Source organism: Hipposideros armiger, unplaced genomic scaffold, assembly GCF_001890085.2.
Source record: "Hipposideros armiger isolate ML-2016 unplaced genomic scaffold, ASM189008v1 scaffold_33, whole genome shotgun sequence".
In the NCBI taxonomy this organism is placed as follows: domain Eukaryota; kingdom Metazoa; phylum Chordata; class Mammalia; order Chiroptera; family Hipposideridae; genus Hipposideros; species Hipposideros armiger.
Window position 1 is genome coordinate 1,164,624 of NW_017731383.1, and position 18,675 is coordinate 1,183,298.

General features: G+C 47.6%; 1 protein-coding gene and 1 pseudogene across 1 annotated transcript in view; one reads left to right on the forward strand and one right to left on the reverse strand.

Moving 5' to 3' along the window:
- Window positions 1-18,675, reverse strand: part of MAD1L1 (mitotic arrest deficient 1 like 1) — a 264,103-nt gene that overhangs the window by 88,667 nt on the left and 156,761 nt on the right. The window lies entirely within an intron of this gene.
- Window positions 9,174-10,024, forward strand: LOC109380215 (ER membrane protein complex subunit 2 pseudogene; annotated as a pseudogene).

The following is an 18,675-nucleotide window of genomic DNA, read 5'->3' on the forward strand; positions in this document are numbered from 1 at the left end:
CCGGCTTCCTGGTGGGTAATCCGCCCATCTCGGAGGGCAGCTATGAGGACATCACCAGGGAAAAGTGTCCAGCCGCTGCTCTGCAGGTGAGGTCCACACACAACTGCATCAGTGTGGGCAAACAGGCCTCTACGTACTGACGGGCACCCCCCTTCCAGCAGACGCGTCCTGGGACAGCTGCTGGGAAAGGCAGGTCCAGCCCCTCGCAGCCCCAGCTGGCCAGCCGCATCAGCCCTGGCTCAGGCAAACGCAGACCCGGGGGGCGAGGGCCCGGGCACCACCCCCCAGGGGTAGGGCCAGGGTGCCCCCGGCTGGGTGGTTTCTCGGTTGATGCTGGCATGAGCTGAGGCCTGAATGTGTCCCCGGCGAGGGATGGAGCTGGACGCTGCCCCCATAGCCCCGCCCAGGTCCCTCCTGTCAGGTGAGCCTGGAGGAGGCTGCAGGGCCTGCAGGAGCCCTGCGTCCCCCCAACCCCCATCAGGCCCTTGCCGCCGAGCTCGCCTCCGTCGTGCGCTTCAGACTCAGTCGCCCAACATGGACTTCATAATTAGTTGATGACAAAAAATTCAATAAGTGAGAAATTAAAGTTACAAATCCAGCTGGAACTGGTCACATATCCGTGGAAAATTTGTTTCCACAGGAAGGCTTATTGAGTGTCATAATTTTATTGAAATCCTCTATCTTCCCATTGACTTTTATGGTTTCGAGCTGGTTACCAAGTTCTCACTACCGGACCGTAGCCGAGCCAGGGAGGGGGCTTCCTCTCATAAACAAGCTGCAGTCGCCTTCTTTATTGGCCAATAAATCTCGGCGCTGCCTTGCACTAGCTTCTCCTCTTACATCCGCAGGCAGCAGTGGCAGCAGAGAGGAAAATGTAAAATTGAAAGTTTGTTGTTTGTACCTTTTAGAGAAATTGTTTTGTCATTAGTAGTGAAAGAGCAGGCACTGTGCTGCTTTGATTAGATAACGGCTTTTTAATGACTGATTCCACTTGTGGAAAAGTTCACTTCATTTCCACTTGAGCAAGTGCCGGCGACTAATCGCTGAACACCAGACGCCGAGGCTGCCGCAGAAGCCAAGGAGGCTCGCCCAGAGAAGCACAGCCCAGGCGGCGTTCTCCAGTGAGTGCCTGCCTCTCCCTGGCCGACCATGAGCAATCGCACTGCTTGTCACGTAATTAACGACAACTCAAAGAGTGTGGGAATAGCACCCTGCATGAAGAAATGAGCTGAGGACTTCGGGTGGAGAAGCAAAGGAGGATGCCCTGACCCATAGGCCTGGCTGCACGGGGCTGCTCACCCAGAGGAGCCACAGAGTGGACGCAGCAGCCGAGACCCTGCCCCGGCCAGGGGCTGGTCAGCCGGCCGGGCGGCAGAGGGTCTGTCCACATCCTGGGGGCCAGCAGCCAGCATGCCCATGGATCCTAGTCTCCCAGCCAATGCCTGGCTCGGGGACAAGGGTGGAACCACTCTCTGGAGTGGGCAGCCGAGAGTCCAGCCTGGCAACACCTCTGGACTGCCGATGAGGACAGCAGGATGGATGGCTCAAGGCCCTGTCCACCTGCCCCATCTTCCTGTCCCACGTGCTTGTCTGACCCTGAGCTCTGGCAGGCTTGTGATGCAGCCAGGCCAGGACCAAGGACAGGGTCTTCTGGAAGCTCTGGGATATGCCGAGGATGAGCCCAGAACCGGAGGATGGCAGAGACGACACAGGGCTTTGGCAATAAATGCCCCTTTTTTCTTTTACAGAAGTTAGGGAGTCAAGTGCCTCAGTGGTGCTAAGAAGTAGTGGAGAAAAGGACAATCTTGCAAAGGTGGGAAAGAGTTAATATCAGATCCAGGACGGTCTCCTGGGGGAGAAACTGAGGCACGGAGGTCACAGTTGCTCGTCCGATGCCTCACAGGAGGACGGGCACGGCCGGCCAATGACCGCAGCCCGAGAGCAGACCCAGTGGACAGGCGGATGACCATCCCAAACACACACGTTTCTAAGACCCTTGACTAAACCTTGGTCATCTATTTCTAGCCAAAGCCTCCTTACTCTTTTGAGCTCAGTCAACAAGGTTGAGAGACACAAGCAGGATGGGAAGGTCTAGTAGGTTTCTAGGAAAACTATGGAAAAGAGTAAAAAGGCAGGAAGGGGCAACAATCAAGGAAATAATGAGTGATAATTTCCAGAATTGATTAAAAATACCCACTCTCTGATTCAGAAACCATCACACCTAGACACACTCCAGAGAAACAGCAGGGCACCTGGGACACCGTGGACACAATCAACCAGCAGACCCCTCACAGGAAAAACAAGTGGACGGGCAGTGGCATGCCGGCATGTCCGCAGCAGCGAGTCTGGGCACGGTGGAGTTCAAGGTGCTCAGAGGAAACAGGCCAGTCGCTCACTAGCATCGCAGGCTCACTAGAGAGAAGATGCAGGGTGCACGTCATGACGAAGCAACTGACCGTGGAGCACAGGTCTGAGAAACGAGAAAGGAAAACAAGTAGCGCCACACGCACGTGCTCTCTAAACAACGACGCCTTTGTAAGACCCCAACGTGCCTAACTCCTCACGTTCTGAAAAGCTGTGGGCTGCGCCAACACCACGGGAACCACACAGCCCAGTTGTTCAAGGGCCAACTGTGTTTAAATACCTACAAGATACACAGAAGGAAGTCTGACCATTAAGTTCGCGAACTCATCCTAGAAAAAGTGCCACAGACCTCATTACTGAATATCGCTACGGTCACCTTCGAAGGACTCCCCTTGGGAAGCTATGCACTGACGCCAGCGCCTAGTCCACCCTTCAAAGCAATTTTGGAACTCTTTTCCTGGAATGGCCATCAGAGCTGTCGTCATGTTACCCTTGATGTCCTGAATGCCATCAAAATGTCTTCCTTTCAGTATTTCCTTTATCTTCCGGTAAAGAAAGAAGTCATTTGGGGCCAGATCAGGTGAACAGGGAGGGTGTTCCAATACAGTTATTTGTTTACTGTCTAAAAACTGCCTCACAGACAGTGCCGTGTGAGCTGGTGCATTGTCGTGAGGCAAGAGCCATGGATTGTTGGTGAAAAGTTCAGGTCATCTAACTTTTTCATGCAGCCTTTTCAGCACTTCCAAGTAGTAACCTTGGCTAACTGTTTGTCTAGTTGGTACAAATTCATAATGAATAATCCCTCTGATATCATTTTGCCTCTTGATTTGGAATGACGGAACTTTTTCGTCGTGGAGAATTGTCTGACTTCCATTGTGCACTCTGACGCTTTGTTTCAGGGTTGTATTGGTATATCCATGTTTCATCACCAGTGATAACACGGCCCAAAACATCGTCTTGCTTCTCCAAAAGGTCTTGGCAAACTTCGACTCGCCTTTGCTTTTGTTCTTCAGTGAGCTTCTTAGGGACCATTTTTGCACCCACCTTTCTCATGCCAAGATTTTCAGTTAAGATTTTCCTAACCGTTTCTCTATCGATGTTTACTTGGTCTGCTATGCTTGTCACAGTCAGCCAATGATTTTGATGCACAATTCGATGAATTTTTGCAATATTTTCATCAGTTCTGCTCATTATTGGCCGCCTTGACCTCTCTTCATCAGTGATGTGTTCTCTCCCCTCAGAAAAACATTTAATCCATCTGTACACTGCCGTTTTCTTCATGGCATTATCCCCATGAACTTGGACTCACATGTCCCTGATTTCACTGCCACTCTTCCTGAGTTTAACAAGAAATTTAATGTTTGTTCATTGCTCTAATCAAGCTCAGACATTCTCGCGACGGCACACAAAAACTCACAATAATGAACGCCACTCAGCAAGACACTGCCACAGGTCGACATGAACACAGCTGTGAGACACTGATACACCAAGGTTATAAAGCCTTACCGAGCTGTTTTGTACAGTGCTGCCAATGTAAGCGCATGGTGGCGAGTTCACAACCTTAATTGTCAGACCTCGTAGGAACACAAATGCACACAGTGCACACGCATGGCCTCTGGAAGGAAAAGCAAGAAGCCCGGTTGCCCCCAGGCTCCTGGCAGTGACTACGGAGATGGCTGGCAGGCAGGGTAGGAAGACATTGTGCTTCTCACTGCATACTCTATACTTTTACGTTTTGTGATATATATCATATCATCCATTGAATGTAGTATCTATTGGAAACATACAAATTAAAAATAGAAATTCAGGATAAAAGAACTAAAATGTAATAAAAACATTTAAGGGAAGCCTGGAGCCTTAAATTGTTCCAGAGGGGGTTAAAGATATCATTAACCATCCACTACTTAAATGAACACGGAAACAACTAAAAGAAGAGAAAAAAATAGAGAAAAAAATGAAAGAGAGATAAAAAGAAACATGAATAAAAGTTCCAATACATTCCAAAGGAGACAAGAAGAGGAGAAAATAACAAAAAAATGAGACTAATAAAAAGTATTAAATAAGATGGAAGAAATTAAATGAAATAAATCAGAAGAATAAACAATATAAATAGACAACACTTTCTAATAACAAGGATGATCATATTGTACAAAGAAAAACAAGTACCAGCTCCAGACCATTTACAGGAAACATGACCACAGAGACTCAAAGTAAAGAATAAAGAAAAACATTAAAATAAAGCCGCAGCAATCCTAATATCTGACAAAATAAGGGCAAAAAGTTTTACCACAGGTAAAGCACCTATCATATGACGAGAAAAGGTTCAATTAATTTATCAGGACTATATATGAGTTTTAAACTTATAAGAATGCAAAATACATAAAGCAAACACTGATAAAAATAGTAAAATTTTAATATATCTCTAATAGTAATTGATAGATTGAGAGATGAAAATTCTGATAGCATTGTTAAATATCTTTTTTTATCTAAAAGGTATTTACAAAACACTGTCCCAGGCGACTTAGGATAATACCTACTGTAATGCCAGAAGAAAGAACTTAGAAGGAAACTCAAATTTAGTGTTTATATTAGAAAACCTAAGAGGTGAAAATCAATGAGCTAACTAACCAATTTAAAAATAATAAGAACGAAACAACACATACAAACAGCCTAAAAACAAAAATAAGACAAGAGCATAAATGAATAAAAGAGAAAACAAAGACAAAAAGATATATCAATAGAAACTTCCCAAATGGAAATGTAAACAGAAAAAGGGAAAAAAACAACAGAAGATCTAAGAATAGTGGGACAATCACAAAAGGGGTAAGATATGCGTAACAAGAACATCAAAAGAAAAAGAAAGTGAGGCTGGAGCAGAGGAGATATTTGAAGTAACAATGGCTGAGAGTTTTTAAACTAATGACAGTCATCAAACCACAGATTCAGGAAGCTCAGAGAATATCAAGATAGATAAACACCAAAAACGCTGCCCCAGGCGCATCCTACTCGCCCTTCAGAAAATCAAAGACAGAGAAACTCCAGAAGAAGCCCGAGGGGGGGAATCACCCTGCATATCAGTTATAATTCATGAGAGAGATGAAATGAAATTATATAAGATGCTCAATTAAAACCAAATAAACAGATAAAAAGAAAAAAAAGAAACAAGGAGTAAGTGCCCAAATAGAAAAGGGAAACAAACATCAGACACTAAAACTATATCAATAATCATTTTGAGGGCCAGCCGAGTGGTGCGATGGTTAAGAACTGGCTTGGGACGCCAGAGGGTCCCGGTTCGGATCCCACATATGAGGGCCAGTGACACTGCCCTCCACAGCTAAGATGCTGAACAACAGCTCAACCTGGAGCTGGGCTGCCGTGAGTCACCGGCGACGGCGTAGGCTGCAAGCCCCTGTGGCAGTGGATTGCCATGGGCTACTGTATGTAGCCAGCAGCCAGCGGGAGCGGCCAGCAGCTGCCTTGAGCGGCAGTCCAGAAGCTGGCGACTGATCTGCCTCGCCCGGAAAGAGTGCAATGACGGTGTCAACTTGGGCCAGTGAAGCAACGTCCTCCACAACTAGACTGAAGAACAAAACGACAGCAACTTGTCTGTTCCCCTTCCCCCAATTCCCCACCGCTGTTCCCATCCCCCAATTCCCCAATAAAAAAATCTTTTAAAAATAAATAAATAATCATTGTGAATGTGAATAATCTGAAAGTGCCTATTAAAAGAGACTGTCAAAGTGGATTTTTTAAAAAAAGATCCAATTATATGTTGTCTGTAAGTAACCATTTTAAATACAAAAACAGCCTTAAAAGTTAAAAAATAAAGAAAGCTATGCCATGCTAACCTCAATCAAAAGAAAGCTGGGGTAGCTTTATTAATCTCGGGCAAAGCACACTTTAGGACCAGATGGATAGTGAGGTAAAGAGGGACCTTACATAATGATAAGGGTCGATAATCCCAAGAAGATACAATGGTCCTTAACATGTATGCACCTAACAACAGACGGTCAAAACACGTAAGGCAAAACTGGTAGAACTATGAGGGGATGTAGGTGGGTCCCCCAGTGTAGCTGGCGACTTCCACACGCCTCTATCAGTAACTGACAGACCCAACAGGCAGACAATCAATAAAGATACAGTTGAACCAAAGAGCGCTGTCCATCAACTAGATCTAATTGACATTAATGAACACTTCAGCAGCTGCAGCAGGCTATACATTCTTTCAAGCTCTCATGGAACACTCACTAAGACAGACCACATTAGGGGCCACACAACACACCTGAACATACTTAAAACAAAAATGACTCAAAGTAAGTGCTCAGAGCACATTGGAATTAAACTGGAAATCAGTGAAAGAAAGATAGCTGCAAAATCCAAACTATCTGGAAATTAAACAACACTTCCAAATAACAGATGGGTCACAAAAGAAGTCTTAAGAGAAACTTAACATATTTTTAATGAAATGAAAATAAGAAATAAAACATCAAAATATGTGGGATGTAGCAAAAGCAGGGCTTAGAGAGAAATTTATAGCATTGAACTTGTATTTTAGGAAAGGAGAGAACTAAAACCAGTCATGGAAGCTCCCATCCTAAAGAACTAAAGAAAGAAGCGCAGCGCACCCTAAAGCAGGCAGAAAAGAATACATTATAACAATTAGAACAGAAACCAATGAACCTGAAAATGAGAAATCAATAAAACTAAAAACTGGTTATTTGAAAAGATCAACAAAATTGATAAACCCCTAGCAGGCTAACGGAGAGCGACAGCAAAAGCACACAAACCACTAATATCAGAAGCGAGAAAGGAGGCTTCACTGCTGATCCACGGACACACTATCTGAGCAGGCCTACGTCTATTAAAGAAATGAATAATTAATAACCTTCCTAAAAAGAAAGCACCAGATTCAGATGGTTTCACGGTGAATTCTACCAAATATTGAAGCAAGAAATTATACCCATTCTCTAAAATCCCTTCCAGAAGATGGAAGGAGTCACACATACATGTCGTGTAAGATACTGCAATGGTTGAGGCAGACATAGCATTATGTATTTGTCAAAACCCATAGAACTGTACAAGAGCAAACCTTAATTTAAACAACTGGACCTTAGTTAATAATAACATGTCAATATTGGTTCATGAATTGTAACAAATGTACCACAGTAATGCAAGATGTTCCTATTAGGCGAAGCTATGGGGTGGGGACAATAATATGGGAGCTCTAGACCATCTTCTCAATTTTTCTGTAAACCTAAATTATTCCAAAATCAAAGTTTATTAATGAAAAAATAATTTTAGGTATAAAAGAATGTTTATATAACCCTCCTCAAAAAAAAAAACCCCGCAAAAAAACAATGAGGACTGCTAGAGGGGAGAGGAGGGGAGGGGAGGGGAGGAGGAGGATGTGATTGAGCTGACAGCTGTTTCTGTCCAGAAACAACGGAAGTCAGAAGAAAGTGGAAGGATAAATTCAGAGGGTGTGAATGGGCAGCTGCCAACCTAGAATTTTATGCCCAGCAAAAGTATTCTTCAAAATTAAAATTTTAATACATTTCACACCAAGAAAAACTAAAATAATTCCTCGGCATGAAATCCACACCAAAGGAAATACTAACGAGTATTCTGCAGGCAGGAGAAAAATGACCCCATGTGGACACTGAGAGACACCGGTGGTAGTGAAGAGCAATAAGAAGGGCAGTAAATATGGGTAACTATAAATGAACGTATCAAAACAACAGTAACAAAAATATCTTCAAATCTGAGGGTATGTGCATGTGTGCTTGTGTGCGTTTGTGTGTGTGACAGCCTGTACATGGAGCAAAAGGGAAATGAATGCAAGGTGTTTAAGGCCCTTGAATCGTCTGGGAGAGAGAGAGAAGCACTAATTTTTATTAGATTTTAATTAAAGAGGCTATGTTACAATCACCAAAATAACTATTTTAAAAAAATCACATAAAAGTGTATATAAAACTGCAAAAGAATAGGATGGGAATGGTTTATTCTACAACAAAGTATAAAAAGGGAAAAAAAAGAGAAGGCAGGCAGAAGGCAAACAGTAAGATGGGTTATTTTAATGCAAACCTGTCACTAATTGCATTAAATGCAACTAAATTAGATATTTCAACTAAAAACACAAAGATTTTCAGATTGAATAAAAATACAAGTTCTATCTCTAACCTGAATATGAGATACATCTATAATAAAAAATGAAAGTTTTAAAATGAAAAAAAGTAAAAGGCATTAAAAGCTAAAAAAGGGAAGCTAATATATCTATATTGATATCACACAAAGGAGATTTAAAGATCAAAAGAATTCACAGAGTTAAAAAATACTGCATAATAATAAGAGACTAAATTGACCAGGAAGACAATTTTCAATGTATATGGGCCTAATAAGATAGCATCCAAAGATATACTGCAATAATTGACAAAATTAAAAGGAGAAACAGACAAATGCACAACCAAACTGGGAAATGTCAACTCTCTCAGGATCTGGGAGAAAGAGATCAGTGCCACCAAGGACACAGGAAATCTGAGCAGTGACACCGACGACTAATAGGCACTTGGACAGCGCTGCGCCCACTGACTGCAGAACACACACGATCCAAGTGTGCGCGGCCGCTTACCAAACTGGCTTTCCACAGTCACAAAGCAAGTCTCAGCGAATTTCAAAGGGCTGCTATCATTCAGACGATAGTCTCTGAACATAAGGAAATTAAGCCATAAATCAAAAATTTGATAGAAAACCACAAAAAGTTTGAAAATTAAGACATTTATTTGAGCCAGCTGCCTCTAGGTTCTGAGAAGATGGCGAAGGTCTCGGAGCTTTACAATGTCACTTGGGAAGAAATGTAAGATAAAATGAGAAAATGGAGAGAAGAAAATTCACAAAATAGTGAGCAAATTGTGAAAGTCGGAGAGGAATTAATGAATGAATATGCTTCTAGGCTTGGAGGTGATATTTGGATCCTATATGAACAGGTGACGATGGTCAGGATGACTTGGCGTTGTTCTGACTTCGAGAGTTGAGAAGACAGGTCCCTGGTAATCAGAGTCAAGTGACTAACCAGCATGAGACTGGAAGCCATGGAAAGACACGATGAGGCTGTACAGCTATATGATCGGATTTTACATGCAGACCCAACTAACTCTGCTGCAAGAAAGCGTCCAACTGCCATTCGAAAAGCCAGGGGAAACATGGGGGCCATTCGGGAGCTGAATGGGTCTCTGGAACAGTTTTCCTGGCATGAACACACAGAGCTTTCTATCAACGAACATGACGACGCTAAGCAGCCTTTTGTTTAGAGGAGTCCTGATGGCTAAGCACCAGCCGCTTACACTGTCAGCAGTATGCTGAAGCTAAATATACCCAAGGTGGACTTGAAGACCTTCAACTTTCAAGAAAGCATTTTGCACAGGCATTGAAACTGAACAGAAATAGGAGAGCTTTGTTTGGATTTCACATGTCCGCAAGTCATATTGCTTCTAATCCGAAAGTCAGTGCAAAAACAAAAAAGGACAACATGAAATATGCTGATTGGGCAGCTAGTCAAATAAACAGAGCTTATCAGTTTGCAGGTTGAAGTAAGAAGGAAACCAAATACTCTCTTAAGGCAGCTGAATTCTGGTTGGAAACACTGCAGATTACCCAGTCCTAAGGGTTCAAAAACTCCTTCACACTACAATTCACACCTGCACAACTGAACCTGCCAGCCTGTGACGTATTTACTCAATGCCCAGTGCTATTTATATACTAACTTTCTGTTAAGGCCGTTGTAAAGAATGTGTTTATATAAACCTGAAAATACGTTTTACTGCTAAGCAGGAAGACGGAGAAAGTCCATGGAAGAAAGGTTTAAGCCTTATCGATTGTACATCATCCTCTTCATATCACACACATATAACTGCTTTTAAACCATAATCTGATGTAGAAATAACCTCATTAAATAAACCATGATGATTTATTAAACTTGCAAAAAAAATTTATTTGAGAATAATCTAGGGTCAAAATAAAAATCACAATGGAAACTGATACTTTGAACTAAATGATAAGAAAAATACAATGTATCAAAACTAAGTATGCATCTAAATTTACAGCCTTAAATGCATACATTAAGAAGAAAAAGAGGATAAAAACCAATCATCTATATATGCAACTCAAAAAATTAGAACAAGAATAACCTAAACCAAAGAAGGAAATAATAAATATAAAAATAGAAATTAATGAAACGTTATATACAATACAGAATCAATAATGCCAAAAGTTGGTTCATTCAAATGACTAATAAAATTGATATGCTATTAATGAGACAAATCAAGGGACAGAATAAACAAAAAGACTGAAAAAGACATAACTACAGACCATAAAAATATTTAAAAATTGAGAGGATAAACTGAACAACTTGACACAAATTTAAATGCTTACATAAAATGGACAATCTTTAAAAAATCAAAGCTCATCGGGTTTACGGGTGGACATGGGCAGGCTGAGCTCTACACTTGGTTGAAAACGCGAAGGGTCAAGAACAGCCCAGGTGATCTGCAGGCAGACGGGAGGGCGGGCTCCTCTATCCAATCACAAGACATATGAAGTCTCAGTAATCGAGGCAGTGGGTTTGGCAAAAAGAGGCACGGACCGATGGAACAACACAGAGTCCAGCAACAGACCAATGCTTCCAGGGACCATTGGATCTATGACATCAGCAGCACTGAGGAGCACGGGGGAAGGACAGTCTTTTTAATAAATGGCTTTGCATGAACCGGACATCCAAATGGGGGCACGGAGCTTACACCATGCCACCACACAACAGAGCTTCGCATGGTGAGGGTAAGTATGAAAAAGCAAAACAATAAAGGAGATAACATTGAGACATACATCAGTGACCTTGGGGTAGGTGAAGGTTTCTTAAACAGCGCACAAAGAATAATAACCATAAAGGAATTTTAAAATGGATAAATTAGATCTCTTTAAAATTAAGCACTTCTGTCAGAGACAGTGAAAAACTGCTACAGACTGAGAAGATACCTGCAGTACAAATACCTTACGGAAAGCTGGCATCCAGAACACACCGGGGCTGCCAAAAATACAAGTGGACACTTTGGCCAGCGTTGCTCATGCTGAAGTGTCTGGACGCTGATGGTCACCACTTCGAGCACCTCTTGTAACTGCAGGAGTCAAATGTGACTTGTGTTCATCTTTTGTTATCAGTATATATTGAGTAGTACTACAACTGTAATACACTTTTCCTTTCTTAAAATGGGTATACTTTTTTTTGGCACCCTCTGTATAAAGAATTGTTACAAATCACAAAGAAAAAGGCAGAAGAAAGAAAAACGGGGCAGAGGATCTAAAAGGGGCTTCACCAAGGCCTATCTCCGAATGGCCAATAAACGTACAAAGAGGGTTCGGCCTCGTTAACGCTCTGGGAAATGCAGTTCGCTCTTGAACAGCACGCACTTCAGTAAACGACAGTGTTAAGAGTGAGCGAGGCTTTGAAGCACCAGGAACGCTGGGCTCACTGCCAGCTGGCATGCAAACTGTCGCCACCACCTTGGCAAACTGATTGACACTGATTGTAAAAGTGAACACATTACCCAGCCCGCATCCCAGCACTGGTGCTCCCAGGTGTGCTCAGACATCACGCATGTGTGCCCCAGAGACAACAAATGTTCACAGCAGCGTTATTCAGTCACCAAGCAATGAAGAAACTCGAGTGCCAATCTGAAGAATGAAAAACTGGAATGCAGTGAAAACTCACAAAACAGAAGTGCACGCAGCAACAGGATCCTGAGCAAAAGAAACCAAATACAAAACATTCCACACTGGACGATGCCGTTTGAATGAAGTTCTGAAACAGGCACGACCACCGCGTGCAGTGGGCACCAGAGGGGCGGTCGCCGCGGGGCGAGCGGAGCCCGTGGCTGAGAGGCGTGAGGGGCCGCGGGGGCTGGTGTGCTCCAATGGGCTGGCTTTATTATAACTGAGTGGTTCTCTTAGATCAGAGCACTTTTCGTATGGATGTTATACTCCAATAAAAAGTTGGGAAAATATTTTTTAAGAAAGGTATTCTGTAGTTTCAGAAGCAGGGACATGGCTGGTCAGTCACACTTACAAACAGCTTATGGAAAAAGCATGCAGACCTACATGGTGCTGACCTTGGGGGCGCAGGAGGTGGCAGAGGGTGGGTGGGCCGGGTCCCAGGGGCGCTAAATGTCGCAGTACATGGTCTGGAAAATTGGGAGCCCCAGGGGTTTCTGAGCATGAAGATTCGAGAAGGGGAGCTGTGGTTACAATGAGATGAGACGGGAAACAGAAGGACAGAGCAAGGAAGAATGACAACACGCCCACAGGCCAGGCGCGAGCAGGCAGAGGCCCTGCGCTGCCCACGCCCCAGGCCGTCCTCCTGAGAAGGTCCCTTCCACAGGCCTGTCAGCCCAGGAACGCTCCTAGGGACACACCAGGAGCACGTGGCACTAACAGCTCATGGAGGCGGCAGCCAGGACCCCCGTGTTTCTGCAGGCCCCCAACAGTGACAGCAGCAGAGAGAAGGTGGCTCACAGCACGCCCCCCCTCCACATCCAAACATGTGGAAAAGGCCCCGATAATGCAGTCCAAAGCCAGGTTTGAGGGGAAAGGCTCTTGTGACAAAAGTTCTCCGAGTCAGAACTCCAGGTAATTGGGTAAAAGGCTGGTTCATCAGCTGATGATGAGTGACTGGGAGGTAATTTTAAAGGAATGCAATTCCATTAGCTTCCATATTGTCACCTGAATAAAGTGTCACCGAATGCATTTCCTGCCTGGCTTCCCGGTAAGGAGACTCACACCAGCTGTCCCCAAGGTCCCTGCGGTCAGTCGGAGGAGGAGCAGCGGGGCCTCCACGGAGGGCAGCCTCGGCCTTCCAACAGCAGCTTCAGGAGCTGCGGCCTGTGCGTGATGAAAACGTTTCCAAAACAAACCAGACATCGCCCTACTCAGAGCAAATTGAGGACAATGACAAATGTTAACCTTTCCTAATGAGCTGGTTTGTTGTAATAAACGCCAATTACCATGCTCTGAACATGGCTATCCTCACAGGCGAATGAGGAAGGGCCCTGTAGATGCCCGCACCTGAGGGCTCGGGCTTGGCGGCTTTCTCGGGGCCTCCGCCCCTCTGCCTGCCGTGCTGACCGCCAGTGCTGACCGCCGGTGGCCACGCTGACCGCTGGTGGCCGCACTGTGTCTGGTCACCCGGCTCACCCGTTCAACACCTGACACCACCCTTCCTCCTCTGTTTTCCCGTACCACCTTCTTCTCTGCTGCTCTGTATTCTTCATTCTCCATCTCCATCGGCCTCATTACAGGTTATCTTAGGACTGATACAGCATGTCTCCGTTCACTGAGCTCATTTCTGAGGTCACTAGGTTCAGAGCAGCCCCGTGAGGGGACAGGACCTCCTGACCCAAAAGCATCTCGTGTAGGTGTCCCGGTGCCCCGCAGGCAGCAGGGAAGTGCCGTCGGTTTCACTCACCTGTCCTGGACCCACACCAGGCACAGCTGTGAGTTGCTGCAGCCCAGGCTGCCTGACGTCCTGGGTCGCCTCCCTGCCCACCCCTCTTCCACCTACACGTCGCCAGAGGCAGTGGGGGAGCTGCTCTATACTTCTCACCAGCAAGCCATGTTCTCGCAATTTCCACCTCCTGATAAAAAGCTCTGCAACACCTATTGTAGGAGGAGTGTGAATCAATTGAGATTTCCTGAAGCAATTTTACTTAGCGTTCACACGCTCTCTTACAAATTCCATTTCATTTATGTTGGTTGTGGAATGCAGTCCCCAGCATTAAGCTCCCCACCAGCAGTTCCTCACGCTCCAGCACCCACGCCAAGGAGGGGGCAGGGCTGGCGGCACCAGGGAGGGGGACGTGACTCCCCCCGCCGCCCACCCACGCAGTGTGTGTCCACACCACACAATGTGGAGGACCACAGGCCAAGAGTGACCGCGGCTGTGGCCTGGCTCTGTGTTAAGCACGATTTGTCAGATGGGACACAGATGGGACAAGCCAGCTCCACCGGTCAGAGGGGTCCTTTCCCTCTCTAGCCTCAGTTTCCCTCCCTGTAAACCAGGGGTTGAAGTAGACGGACTTGGTGGACCACAGTTCAAAAACCATGACACTGCAGTCTCAGTGGCTTTGTTCACTGGTGATGACACAGCAGCAGACACTGAGGGGAGGCTCTGCAGGCGGCACTCTCCGTGCTCCGGCTCACCTGGTGCTTCCTCCACTCAGATGGGCAGCGCCTCCAATGAGACCCAAGGAAAACCTCGTGCTGCTTCCTGTCCCAGACTGCAAGTCCAGCATGTCACTTTCAGTTCATGTCCAGTGTCATGGGCACCCATCCAGGGAGAGGCTAGTTCTGGACGGGGTGTCAGGGGCAGCGACTGCCCTGCACTCCAAGAACTCTGCCTGGAAGGAGTCTGATGTGAACATCAGAGAGAGAAAAGAGGACGCGGGCAAGAACGTGGTGGAGATGGTGTGGGCCGTGGCCGGCAGGGCATCCGAGCCAGACCTCAGCCCTGGCTGTGTACAGGCCTCTTGGGAAGGCCCTAGAAAGGGCAGTGCATCCGAGGACTTTCTGAGCCCGCTTTCCACCTTGCAATGTCACTGATGTGCATGTGGGCCCACAGATCCGCCCCCCCCCATCCCTGTACCTGGGCTCCCAAGAGCAACTGTATCACGAGTCTACAGCCAAGTGATCTTACACGTCACGGGCTTGGTACGGCCTGCTGATGCCACCACAAGATACAGGGCACCAAACAGCTCATCCCCAACTCAACCAATGTCACCCATGCAACAAACATCCTCAGCTCCCCATCCTGTGCCAGGGGAGAGGCAATGGACCAAACACAATGCCAGCTCTGCACCCACGTCACGTCAGACCACCAGTGCAGGGCGTGAGTACAGCTGACCCTCTGACAATGTGGGGGTCAGGGACGTTGACCCTGCATGGTCAAAAACCCACGCAGAGCTTTTGGTGCCCCCAAAACTTAACTATTAACAGCCTATGCTAACTGAAGCTTTGCCGGTAACAAGTAGTCGACTCACACTTAGTTTGTGTGTATTACATGCTGTCTTCTCACAATCAAGCTGGAGAGAAGAACATGCTATTGAGAAAATCATAAAATCATAAGGAAGAGAAGACAGTCCCGGCACTCGGCGTGTTTATCCAGACGGGAACCTGACGTCGTCTGTTTCCAAGACGAATCGTCTGTCAGCTCCTACATCAATATTGTCGTACGCGATACAAAACACTGTGGATGTTACAGGTATCGCAACACATCCAGAAGACAGCGTGAGAAGGAAATCCCTGTTTACTCGCGGGCATAATGATTCACGCACTGAGAGTGAAGCCGCAGCCATGTGATCACTTCACGGTAGCCTAGTGTCACCGCTGTTTCAGGGTCATAAGAGAGTCTCTCCAGTCTCCCAGTGTATTTACGGAAACAAAATCTACATGGAGTGGCCTGCGCAGCTGAAAGCCGTGTCGCTCAGGGTCAGCTGTCAGTGACTGAGCTTCTCTCAGCCTCCACTTTCTCAGCCATAAAAGGGAATAGATCTTGCATCACAGCGTCACTTTCAGCACCAAATCAGGGCGCTTATGTGGAGCCTGTTCATGTCTACTTTCCATTTCAGCTATTGTTGGTTATGACTCATCCCACCTTCTTGGCATGGCCTCCCACTTATTAAAAAACAAAACAAGCACCTGGTTATTGCAACTTAACCTCCCATGGCAGATGAAGGGCGCCTTTTCCGAGCTGCTGGCTGGACAGGACCCCCTTGGGGGGTGTCCCTGCTCTGCGGGGCACCCCAACACACTCTGCTCCCCTCTCCGGCCATTATCTCAGCTTCATATCTACTCCGTGATCCTCTGTCTGCGTCCCCCACCGGAAGGCCAGCTTCTGCAGGCCAGGTGAGATAGCCTTTCCCTTTTTACTGCTCTATTCTCAACGCCCAGGACAGCACCTGGCTGGGAAAAGATGCTCAAAACATGTTTGCTAAATGAATCGCAGTCCTCAGAGGAAGGATTCTATGCCTCATCCCCCGAGCTCAGGACTCTCGGGTCCTAGAGGCCACAGGATGGCTTCTCAGGCTGGGTCCATGCGGCTAGCAGCCTGGGAGGCCCTGAGAAGCCATTCCCACAGCCCAGCCTCCAAAGGGGAGGAGGGGAGGGCCCGCTCTCAGCTGCTGCAGCTGTGGGCTCTGGGTGGAGGCCCTCCAGGGCTGGCCTCTGCCACCGCTCAGGGTGGGGGAGGCACCCACGCCAGGGGAGCCCCAGCCCTCTGACTTGACACATCACACCTGAGTGCTCCTTTGAGCGACAGGCGCCACCTCCACACTCAATACCCCCTATTCAAAGTGCTCTGGGGTCTGCACGTGTCATCAGTCAGAGCAGGACAAGGAGCCTGGTGCTGCCAGGAGGACAGGCTCAGAAACCCAATGCCCAGCGCCAGCCACTGCCGTCCACACTTGTCACAGAGAGCAGCTCTCGTTCCAAGGTGATGGCTAGGGCTGAGACCGCTGCACGAGGTGCCCCAGAGCCTGGGGGCATGGGACCCCGTGACACCTCGTGCCCTCCAGTCCCACAGTCCCGAGTGGCGCAGCAGGGCCAGAGCGCTCAGGGGCAAAAGCTGCTCCCAACCCCAATTCAACTGAGACTCGATTTGAAGAACAAACGTATCACAAGACAGAGGAACCAGAGGGGAAAGGAACCCGCCTCGCGCTTCTCTAACGAGACAGCGAAGACTCTCTGCTGACTGGGCTCAGGGACGGGAGCGGGAAGTCTGCTTCTCAGGATGGTCCCCGTCTCCTGGGGCCACGGGGAGGGGGCGTCTCACTACCATTCTGCACCCTGCAGACTGGCAATGCCCTCCGCAGTTCTCTTGCTGATGACAGGTGGCAGGACAGGTGTGTGGTGGCCTCCTAACCTCCATCTGCAGGGAGGCTGGCAGTCACAGAGGACTGTGCTTCCAGGACCTCCCGGGACAGGACTAAACGCTCGTACCAGGCACAGGGCCCCTGGCGGGCACCAGGCCATGCAGTGGTACGCCCACCGGAGTGCCCGTCATTCCAACAGCGGCACACATGCGACATGGCACTGCCGTTCCAAGTGGGGGACGAAACCTTCTCATTAAGTGAAGGAGCGACTGCCAGTGTGACTGCTGACACTGACATGCTTACCCTGGGGGGACGCCACGCTCCCTGCCTTACACCCCCTCCTTCTGCACAGGACGCGGGGCCACTTCCCGGCAAGGCTTCCTGGGGCAAGTCACTGCATCCTGGGAAGCCGCACTCCTTGTCCTTAATCACTGCCTTCTGACATGGAGTGAGTGGACAGACAGGTCTCTGGCACGGACCAAAAGCATGCGGTGTTACGGCTGCAGCTGCCATGTGAGGTACAGCTGCAGTATTCACGGAGGGGACTGGGGACTTTCCCACCAACCCCCCAAGGAGTCACGCAGCAGGAAGCACTCTCCGAACACTGACTGGCACTGAGTCACTCACTGTCCCAGACAGAACCCTGCCGGTCACACCAGACACCAGAGGACAATGAGAGCTGGCCACGGCGCAACAGAGCAGCCCTGGCACCAAAGAGGCCATCCTGGATCAGTGGGAGGGGCCAAGGGTGTGGAAGGGTGGGTGGTCCCCACAGAGCGGGGCTCCGGTACACTCACAGGAAGCTCCAGTCTTCTCACACCTGCTACCAGAACGGACGCACTCAAGTGGGAAGGGCTCAGCACGAGGCAGCACCCTTAGGAGGTAAGGGCTGTGTGGGGAGCCCTCCGTGCCAGCGCGCTGAGCACGTAATACACCCAAGACCACACAGGGGAGGCACTGTATCAGCACGGCTCACCAGGAAGACAAGTGAGATCGGAGGGTGAAACCACCACCCACGGGCGAGTCAGCGGAGTGGGCTCCAGGCCCCAGCCTCGCCACCCGCCTGCTTCACCAGATGGTCTCAGGGCCAAGAACGGCTTCAGGCATGCAAGTAGGGGAGGCCTCACACAGTGCGACGTCAAACACCTCTGCACCCCCAAACATCATTAACAAAAGGAAAAAGACAAATTGGGGAAAACGTACACCACAAACACATAAAACCGTTTACAAGTCAATAAGAAAATCACTAACATCCTAATAGAAAGCTGGGCAGAAAGAGCAGACAATCCACAGAGAAATATAACTAGCAATAAACACAGGGCAAAATTCAGTGAGATCCATCTCTCCCCAGACTGGCAAGAAATAAATGCTGACACTCAGTGTGAGTGCGGCTGACGGGGAC